This window comes from Capricornis sumatraensis, chromosome 11 (genome assembly GCF_032405125.1).
Source record: "Capricornis sumatraensis isolate serow.1 chromosome 11, serow.2, whole genome shotgun sequence".
Lineage (NCBI taxonomy): Eukaryota > Metazoa > Chordata > Mammalia > Artiodactyla > Bovidae > Capricornis > Capricornis sumatraensis.
The window spans coordinates 54,409,882-54,420,859 of record NC_091079.1 but is presented as its reverse complement, the minus strand read 5'-3'; the positions used below and the strand labels follow the sequence as shown (position 1 = coordinate 54,420,859).

At 41.2% G+C, this 10,978-nt stretch overlaps 1 non-coding gene across 1 annotated transcript; it reads right to left on the bottom strand.

Annotated features, from left to right (window-relative positions):
- Positions 1 to 885: 885 nt before the first annotated feature.
- Positions 886 to 957, bottom strand: TRNAS-GGA (transfer RNA serine (anticodon GGA)). The gene has a single exon. It is a non-coding gene; the product is annotated as a tRNA-Ser (tRNA).
- Positions 958 to 10,978: the final 10,021 nt, after the last annotated feature.

The window sequence follows — 10,978 nt, the reverse complement described above, 5'->3', positions numbered from 1 at the left end:
CTTTCTGGCCTGTTGAGCCAGAAGGGTGCAGCCACATATCATATAGTTGGATGTTAGAAACAATCACATCTTTTTGCAAAATTTATACTCTTGATTTTGTAGCCCTGTGTCCTGGCTTTTGTTTTCTTCTACAGGGCTTAGATTATCTTAACCCTTTGGCCCCAGGTAAGTGGTAAGGATTATACCCAAAGTATAATCTCCCTAATCTTAGGTTCAGCCTTGTTGAAACACAATCCCTGTTCTAACCACATGCCTGGTAACTGGCTAAGCCATCCCAACACATGTAACACCCCTGCCCCTTTCTGCTTCATGTTGGGAGGAGAGGAGATAGACTCTGAATCAGCTGCATGTTCATCAAAGAGGAGTTCGGCAGACAAAACCCGGCTTCTAAGGGAAGGCCTGCTGATTTTAGATGGGCAAGAGTCAGTAGTTTTCACACATATTATGTAGATTTCCCCCCAAGAATTAGACAGAATCCCAAAAAAACTGATGAGGGGGAGTTCATTTTAGAACTCCAGAGAATTAGTCAGCATTAGGAGAATAAATTCATGAAGGGGATGAATTCACAGAACGGGACTGGAAACAGGAAGATGGAGAGGGCTCTTGTCCTAGGGAGAAGTTAGGAAACTCAGCCAGGGGCTAGACCGGGCATCAAGGAAGAGTGTCCAGGATAGCAGATCAGGGAAAAGGACTAATCACTGAACCTTAAATATAAAACCAAACACAACATTCCACCAGTAAAAGGCTGAAGAAGTGAAGTGAAGTCTCTCAGTCGTGCCCGACTCTTTGCAACCCCGTGGACTGTAGCCTATCAGGCTCCTCCCTCCATGGGATTCTCTAGGCAAGAGTACTGGAGTGGGTTGCCATTTCCTTCTCCATGGGATCTTCCCAACCCAGGGATCGAACCCAGGGCTTCTGCATTCCAGGCAGACGCTTTAACCTCTGAGCCACCAGGGAAGCTCCAGTAAAAGGTTAAGGTTATACTAATCATCAAGGGTGACGTGACCTTGAACACTAGAGCTAGAACCACTGAATTATCTTCTATGTCATCATCATTGTCATCATAGATAACATTTATTAAACTTTACCTTGTGCTAGGGCTTCCCTGTGTGGTTCAGCTGGTAAAGAATCCGCCTGCAATGCAGGAGACCCCAGTTTGATTCCTGGGTTGGGAAGATCCCCTGGAGAAGGGATAGGCTAACCGCGCCTCCCCCCGCCCCCCCGCCCCCGCCCCGGATTCATGGGCTTCCCTGGTGGCTCAGATGGTAAAGAATCCGCCTGCCATGCTGGAGACCTAAGTTCAATATCTAGGTTGGGAAGATTCCCTGGAGAAGGGCATGGCAACCCACTCCAGTGTTCTGGCCTGGAGAATCCCCATGGACAGAGGAGCCTGGCGGGCTACAGTCCATCGGGTCGCAAAGTGTCAGACATGACTGAGCAACCTAAGCACACAGGCACACACAGAGACATCATGCCAAGTGTTACGTACATGCTATTTCATTTAAACTCTGAGGGAAATACTGTTAGCATGCTGACTTTATAGCCGAGAAAATTGAGGCACAGAGAAGGTAAAGCACTTCCAAATGGAGTGACAGAAGAGCCTACAAAAAAGTGAACGTGGACCCATTTCTCACACTGTATACTAGGAGAAATACCAAACACTGCAGATACGTAAATATCAAAATTAAACTATAAAACTATTAGAAGAGAAACAAGGTTAATTCATTTATATTCAATACCTTGCAGTGCTTCAAAATCCAGAAATAATAAAAGTAAATATAGATAAATTTAATTACACCAAAATAAAGCTTCTTGACTAGCAAAATAGGTAGTAAACAAAGTGAAAGGGCAGAGTCAAACTGGGAAAATAAAACCCAGAACAGGAGATATCCTAGTTTATAAAGAGCTTTCAAAAAGGGAGAAAAGGGAGATGGAAAACTTTATAGAAAAATAGATTGGGAATGCAAACATAAAACACACAGAAAATGATACTCAAATTGTTTCTTAGCTATATGATATTAGACACTAATACTCACAAGAAGAGAAATGGAAATTAAAAGTATACTGAGACTGGCAAAAATCCAAAAGTTTAGTGGTATATTCAAATGTAAGAGCATGCATACCTTTGTGGTGTGAATGCAAATGACATAACCATTTGGAAAGAAACTTATAGTCCAGAAAAGCACATATTTACTTTACCTCTTTGATTCAGCAAACTCACTTTTAGTAATCTATCCCATGGGCCCAGTGGAAGAATACAAAAAAGAAATGCACAGGGCCATTTACAGTAGGATATTTGTTACAGCACAAACTAGAAACAAAACCAACTAAACATGAATGGGGAGGCTGGTAAGATACATCAAGGTGTATGCTCACAATAAAATGCTATGCAGCTGTAGCAAGTGAGGAAGTGGGAGATAGATCTGAACCCAATTATGGACTGGATGTATGTCAAATGCAAAGAGTAAGACAGAGAAAATGTGTGTGTGTGCACCTACTCATCTATAAAGTGGGCGACTGTGCAGGCCAAATAATCATCACCCCAATTATGTCAAGGTCCTCATCCCCAGAAGTTCAAATCTGTTACCTTGCATGGGAAAAAGGATGTTTCGGATGTGATTAAATTCAGGATCTTCAGATGGGAAATTGTCTTGGATTATTCAGGTAGGCCTGGTGTAATCCAAGGATCAAGATGAAGGCAGAAGAGGGGAGTCAGAAGGAGATGGGACTACCAGAGGATGCTGAGAGAGATGCAAGATGAATGACTTTGAAAGTGAGGAAGGAGACCCCTGGGTAAGGAACGTGGATGGCCTCTAACAGTCATCCTTTCTTCAAAGAGCAAGGAGATAGATTTTCCCACAGAACCTTAAGAAAGGCACACAGCTCTGCAGGCAAATTGATTTTTTCCCAGTGAAAGCTGTCAGTCTTCTAACCTACGTAACTATAGAAACCAGATTTGTGTTGTTTTAAGCCACTAAGTTTGTGGTAATTTGTTATGGCAGCAATAGAAAACCAATACAGGAAAGAAAACATAAAATGAAAAGAGTGGTTGCATATAGGGGGAGGGAGGAAATAGGGTGGGCCTGTCTGGGATAGAAACTAGACTTATTTTATAGGCTTGACTTGGACCATGTAAATATTTTAATCCTAAAAATTTTAGTGAAAAAAAAAAGTCCATAAAATAAAAATAAAGTGGGATAAAGTCATTGGTAGCACACCACATTGGCTTTAAAAAATAGTTATTTGGTTACAATCTTTTAATATGATATATCTTAGAAGAAAAACTTTTGAAACTGCAAGAAAAAAAATCTTACACTGTTTTCATTAATCATATGGTTGGTAGTAAAATTTAGTTATTATTTTGAAATTATTGTGGGTATATTATGGGAGAAAGCAAATGAGATGTACTTGATATTCTAATTCTATAATTCTGTGTCATCAGAACTCAGATTCTGGGCATGGAGTAAAGGAGATTCAGACTTAAAATCAGAAAGATTAAATAAAAATCTTGCCAGTCCTGAATTTGGATTGGAAGTATCATCTAAACTTGTGATGAATTTTGTTTAAAACAGAAATTTTCCTAGCATTGTTTGCTAAAAAGACCTTGAAATAGTGACCAACCCAGTAGCAATGAACACTCAGTTCCCAGATTATAACCTCCAAATACAGTTTCTCATTAACAGGAACATTCAATGGAGATTTCAGTGATTTTCAGATTTTGGAAAGAAATGTATATGAATCTGGACCAATTATTATACTACATTGCAATGAAACTATAAAAGAAGACTAAAATCATGTCAAAGAATGCAGGAATCAACTCAAAAAGTTACCTACCAGTCAAAAATGGGTTAGGATAAATAAGGATAATAATTGCAATCAGATGAAGCATTTCAAGTACATTGAGACATATGAATTCTTAAACTATTGTTGAACTGTGCTCAAGTATCACCTCTTTATTTCAAACACTGGCCTTTCAAATTCTGGCCTTTCCTGTGCAAACTAGATTTATTATTGAAAGTCACTCAGTCGTGTCCGACTCTTTGCGATTCCATGGCCTATACAGTCCATGAAATTCTCCAGGCCAGAATACTGAAGTGGGTAGCTGTTCCCTTCTCCAGGGGATCTTCCCAACCCAGAAATCGAACCCATGTCTCCCTCATTGCAGGTGGATTCTTTACCAGCTGAGGCACAAGGGAAGCCTAGGAATATTGGAGTGAGTAACCTATTCCTTCTCCAGCGGATTTTCTGGACCCAGGAAACAAACCAGGGTCTCCTGCATTGCAGGCGGATTCTTTGCCAACTGAGCTATCAGTAAGCCCCTGATACAGTTTTATATGCAAACTATATGCATATGCATATGCAAACCATACCTTGGGATAACCCAATAGTGGATGAGAGAAGGTTTCTCTTTACAGAGACATTCTAGTTAATAAATGAAGGAGGAATGACAGATTTCAAGTATCATCATTTTGCAACTCCTAATGCATTAGTGGGCTTCCCTGGTGGCTCAGTGGTAAAGAACACGCCTGCCAATGCAGGAGACGTGGGTTCGATACCTGTGGGAAGATACCCTGGAGAAGGAAATAGCAACCCACTCCAGTATTCTTGTCTGGGAAATCCCATGGGCAGAGGAGCTTGGCTGGCTACAGTTCACGGGGTCACAGAAGAGTCTCACACAACTTGGCAACTAAACAGCACAACAATGCAATGAATTGGTGGATCTAACCACACAAAAGAGAGAAGCAGAAATTGTGTGTCTGTTGATGGAAGAATACAACACCACTTATGAAGTACTCTCACCAAAAAAATAAAACAACACACATAAAGAATTTTGAACTGAACAAGCCTCTGGATCCAAATACCAATTTATAGGAAATTGGATAAATGAACCTGTTAAATGATAGCACAGTTCTGTACTAATCAAAATTTAGGTTATAGAAAACTACAGGACACATAAGCCAGTTTCTTCAATAGGTAAATTTAAGGGAAGAAATGTGTTGGAGAAAAAAGATAAATTACCAGCGATCTTAGACATTTTGACAAATTGCAATGTATGGATCTTATTTGGATCTTCTTTTAAACAATGTTTTTAAACAATTATGAGGCAACTAGAAATATGAGCATTTACTGGATATGATCATATTAAAGAATTTTAAATTTTGTTAGGAAGACATTACAGTTAGTTTTTTTTGAAGAGATCTTATCTCTTAGAGATGAATATACTGAAATACTTACTGATGAACTCATACTGTGTTTTGGATTTGCTTCCAAATAATACCAGGAGAAGAAAGGATGGGGGTAGAGAAGAAACAAGATTTGGCCATGAACTGGTAATTACTGAAGTACAGTTATGAGTACACAAATATTTCAGAGTCTGTTCTGTTACTTAGTACATATTTAAAATGTTTTCTATTATCAGAATACTTTCTTTTTAAAAGTAATATATGTACATATATGTGTATGTATATTACAACTTGCACAAGTTTCATAGCTGGTAAGGAATGAAATTGAAATTCAATTCAATTCTTGATCTGATGCTGAATTCCCTACTGTTTTCATTAAGCACACTGTACTAATATTTCCTCAATTCATTTGACCTCACCAACTCACCCACTACAGATTCCAAAAGGAAAAGAACACCTTTCCTGATGTAGTCAGTGTTGAATTGTGAAAGAACCAGGGTTGGCTTTGTGGTTCTGCCTCTGACCACCCACAACTGCTGAAAATCAGGTGATGTCTCCATAGAGAAAATACATTCTAACCCCATGGATCCCAGTAGTTGATCTACCATGGCCCAGATCTTCTAGTAACAGTAGCTAGACAAGTGTGAGAATAAAGACATAACAAAGTAATGTCTGCAGCTGGTTGTTGTGGTCAGTCGAGTGCTCTTTGTCATCCATGGAATTTCCCAGGCAAGAATACTGGAGTGAGTGGCCATTTCCTATTCCAGGGATCTTCCCAACACAGGGATCAAACCTGCATCTCTTGCATCTCCTTGGCAGGGAGATTCTTTACCACTGTGCCACCTGGAAAGTCTGTCATCTGCAGCTGGTATCAGGGCTCAAAGCTCCACTGATCTAATTCCACTGACTATTTCAGAAGTCAGCATTGGAGAGGGAAACTGGGGAAGGTTTAGAGTCCACAGTGATAAACAAAAACTGTAGGTTTTTGAATCAGAGATGTGTTCAAAGAAGGCAAGAGTATAAATAAGGGAGCTGGAGACAGGGAACCATCAGAGTGAAGTAGGAAGAGATGGATGAGCCTGATCCACAGGTGGGAGTTATTTACCCTGATTCCCTCTGTCCACCTGTTAGGGGTAGTTGAGTCAAGCACGAAGGCCTGTAGACAGAGGACAATCACATCAACGCATTCTGATTGAAACAGTTGCAAAGGGGCTAGACTTGGTTCAGAGACTTCTTGAAGTCCTGGCTCATTAGTGAAGGTACAGAGGGTCCTAACTATTGGTTATAAACCTAGAATTGTGAACAAGTAAAATAAAATCTGCCTGCAATGTGGGAGGAGAAGAAAATGGCAACCCACTCCAGTATTCTTGCCTGGAGAATCCTGTGGACAGAGGAGCCTGGTGGGCTGCTGTCAATAGGGTCACAGAGAGTCTGTCACGACTGAAGTGACTTAGCATGCATGCATGCATTGGAGAAGGAAATGGCAACTCACTCCAGTATTCTTGCCTGGAGAATCCCAGGGACAGAGGAGCCTGGTGGGCTGCTGTCTATGGGGTCACACAGAGTCGGACAAGGCTGAAGCAACCTGCGGTGGCGGCAATGCGGGAGATCCAGGTTCGATCCCTGGGTAGGGAAGATCCCCTGGAGAAGGAAATGGGAACCCTCTTCAGTATTCTTGCCTGTAGAATTCCATGGATAGAGGAGCCTGACAGGTTACAATCCATGGGGTCACAAAGACACGACTGAGTGACTAACACTTTCACTTTTAAAATGAGCCGAATTGTGGAGGAACCAGGGTTGGCCAATAGGCCAGATCAATAGGGGGAAAATATCTAAGGACTCAGCCTGTGCTTATGTAAGAGCAAAAATATTTGAATCAAAAGTTTGAGAATTAGCAGCCACTGATTCAGATGCTGGCTCTCATGACATAGCTTGGCATGGTGTAGAACAAACACCTGGGTAATTGAAATTTTGACTTCTCTCCCCCTTGTGCAGCAAAGAGATCAAACCAGCCAATCCTAAAGGAAATCAACCTTGAATATTCATTGGAAGGACTAATGCTGAAGCAGAAGCTGCAATGCTTTGGCGACCTGATACAAAGAGCAGACTTATTGGAAAAGACCCTGATGCTGGAAAAGATTGAAAGCAGGAGGAGAAAGGGACGACAGAGGATGAGATGGTTGGATGGCATCATCAGCTCAATGGACATGGGTCTGAGCAAATTCCAGGAGATGGTGAAGGACAAGGAAGCCTGGCGTGCTGTAGTCTATGGGATCACGAAGAGTCAGACATAACTGAGCAACTGAACAACAACTATAACCTGGTTGTTTTGGTCTTTTGGAAGATAAAATCTCACTAAATCATGCAGTCAAGAACTGGAAGGAAAAGTGACATGACAATGAATCAGAAAGCAGACCAGATTGCCTACAGTAAGAGAAAGAGGCCCTTGCTAGGAGTGTGGTTTATGGACCAGCATGAGCATCACCTGGGAAAGTGTTGTCTAAGCAGCCTCTCAGACCTATCACCAGTCCTACTAAATTAGAATTCATTCTAACTGCTTCTCCCTCAGGTGATTCATGTGAAATTAATGTGCAAAAGTTCCTCTAGAGCATTTGGCATTATTACTACCACCATCAGAGCTAACATTTATTTAGCATTTGGCCTCCCTGGTGGCTCAAATGGTAAAGAATCTGTCTGCAATGTAGCAGACCTGGGTTTGATGCCTCAGTTAGGAAGATCCCCTGGAGAAGGAAATGGCAACCCACTCCAGTATTCTTGCCTGGAGAATTCCGTGGATGGGCTACAGTCCAAGGGCTTGCAAAGAGTAGTACATGACTGAGCGATAAACACACACATCTAGCATTTACCATATGCTAACAATGTTTCTTCACATGAGTTATTTCAATAGGACTATGTGAAGAAATTGCTATCATTATTCCCATTTTAGAGATGAGATAACTTACATCCAAAACGTTTTTAAACTGGAAAAGGTACATGGCTTGTAACTGGTGGATCTGAGATTCAAGCTCAGGCTCTCAGAACCCAAAAGTATGAACCGTAATTACAATTTTGTTATCCTCAGAAATGGTCATACTCATGAGTAGAAACCCCACTGATGCCATTATGTTTGATTATAAAGAATGAATATATTCCAGAGACAAATGAAAGAAAGAAGGCAGGAGAAAGATTAATCATCACCACTAAAGAATTTTCAAAGTAAGACCAGATTTGAAAAAACAGTGAAGTCGAACAGGAAAGGCAGATCACCATAAAAACTTTTAGATGTCTTTCTTTATTGATTATTCCAACATTAAAAGAGTCCTTGTTCCACAGAAATATTTATCAGAGAGAAAAACAAAATTACCATTTTAGGTTTCATCTGTTTTTGACAAATACTTAACTGCCCTTAGCCTGGCAAAGATTTTCCCTGTTGTCCCAAATGAAAACGGACTAAATTTGACATGAGTTTAGAATTAATCCCTACTATAGTTAGGATTTGCTACAAAGCAGCTGTTTCTTATTCTCATTTCTTGTGGATCATGTGCTGATTATGACAGACTTATTAGATGTCTTCAGGAGGCTATCTGTGAAGCTGTTTCTGGCTGTTTGTGAGTAGTTCCTGAGTTTTATCACAAAATTTCTGCCTGATTCTCTTGATCTAGGGGTGGTTTATATTAGGTAACCAAGAGATAATAATCAGAAAGAAATGGCATGTCTCAAAATCTGAAACAGGGCTATTTTAATCAGTACATTTTAATTCAAATTACTTTTAGCTTATTTTTCAAAGGGAGATCCCAGATTTCTGGCGTTCATAATTCTTTCCCTTTAAAATAGGACTTTGAAGTGTGGGCAAAACACAGACGATTGCTGCATCTGCATGATACAATCATAGGTTTTTAAAAGAGGATATTCAAGTCAAAATGACTTCCTGCCACTGTCCAAGGCAACTCAAAGTATCCCAAATAGCGCTGTCCTCCATCACAAGCTCATCTGCAGGGAGGTGCTTTTAAAGGTTTCTTCTGGTTCCCAAACCTTTTATCTCACTTTTTTCAACTCCCTACCACTAACTTTTTCGCTTTAAATCCTTTCTTATTTTTTTCCTCTATGAAGGACTTAATTTAGACTGTCCCTACTTTACTCACTAAGATGGTAAAGAATGCCTGCAGTGCAGGAGACTCGGGTTCAATCCCTGGGTCAGGAAGAATCCCTGGAGTGGGGAATGGCAACCGACTCCATTATTCTTGCCTGGAGAATCCCATAGACAGAGGAGCCTGATGGACCATAGTCCATGGGGTCGCAAAGAGTTGGGCACAACTGAGCGACTGACACCTTAGCACAGAGATGCCACTTAACTCAGAGAGGCCCCCACATATTACTGGCACTTATTCTCCATTGTTTCTTCCATTGCATCTTGATAGCATTTCACTTTTTGTTGTTGTTCAGTCCATAAGTCATGTCTGACTCTTTGCGACCCCATGAGCTACAGCACACCAGATTTCCCTGTCCTTCACTATCTCCCTGAGCTTGCTCAAACTCATGTCCATTGAGTCAGTGATGCCATCCAACCATCCCATCCTCTGACACCCCCTTCCCCTCTTGCCCTCAATCTTTCCCAACATCAGGGTCTTTTTCAATGAATTGGCTCTTTGCATCAGGTGGTCATGCATTTCCTTACAAGAGGTGAAAAAACATGTTTGGTTAGTGGAGGCCACTACAGCATTTCAGTAGCTTACTCCAGTTGAGCTGACCACAACCCAACTGGCCTGGCTGAGACCTGGTCCCCAACTCAGTACATGTGCTCATAATTTTCTCCTTTTCCTGGTAGGGTAGTTCCAGCAGAGGTCACCTAGTCCAATGGGGAGTAGGAATTATTTGCTCCAAAGTCTACCCTACAGGCCTGAATATTCCCATAATCGATAGGCACTATGAAGCTAGAACAGACCTGGGAACCCCGTTGGTTACAAGTATGTGGTAGATCTCTCTTACTTGTTTATGTGCAATTACATTTTTAAAATTTTAATGAGGTATAGTCTATAGACCTCAGATCTGAAGTTTACACTATGAAAACACCCCTAACAAGTTTGAAATACTTTCTTGACAAAAATACCAACTGCATCTTTCGTATCAAGGATTGTCCAAAATGGTACCACAAATCTGTTAATATTCAACATATTTAGTAACCTGCTGCATAAAATTGTGTATCAGTTCAGTTCAGCCGCTAAGTTGTGTCTGACTCTTTGCGAACCCTGAAATTGCAGCATGCCAGGCCTCCCTGTCCATCGCCAACTCCTGGAGTTCACTCAAACTCACGTCCATCGAGTCAGTGATGCCATCCAGCCGTCTCATCCTCTGTCGTCCCCTTCTCCTCCTGCCCCTAATCCCTCCCAGCATCAGAATCTTTTCCAATGAGTCAACTCTTCGCATGAGGTGGCCAGAGTACTACAGTTTCAGCTTTAGCATCATTCCTTCCAAAGAAATCCCAGGGCTGATCTCCTTCAGAATGGACTGGTTGGATCTCTTTGCAGTCCAAGGGACCCTCAAGAGTCTTCTCCAACACCACAGTTCAAAAGCATCAATTCTTCAGTGCTCAGCTTTCTTCACAGTCCAACTCTCACATCCATACATGACCACAGGAAAAACCATAGCCTTGACTAGACAGACCTTTGTTGGCAAAGTAGTGTCTCTGCTTTTCAATATGCTATCTAGGTTGGTCATAACTTTTCTTCCAAGAAGTAGCGTCTTTTAATTTCATGGCTGCAATCACCATCTGCGGTGATTTTGGAGTCCCTAAAAAT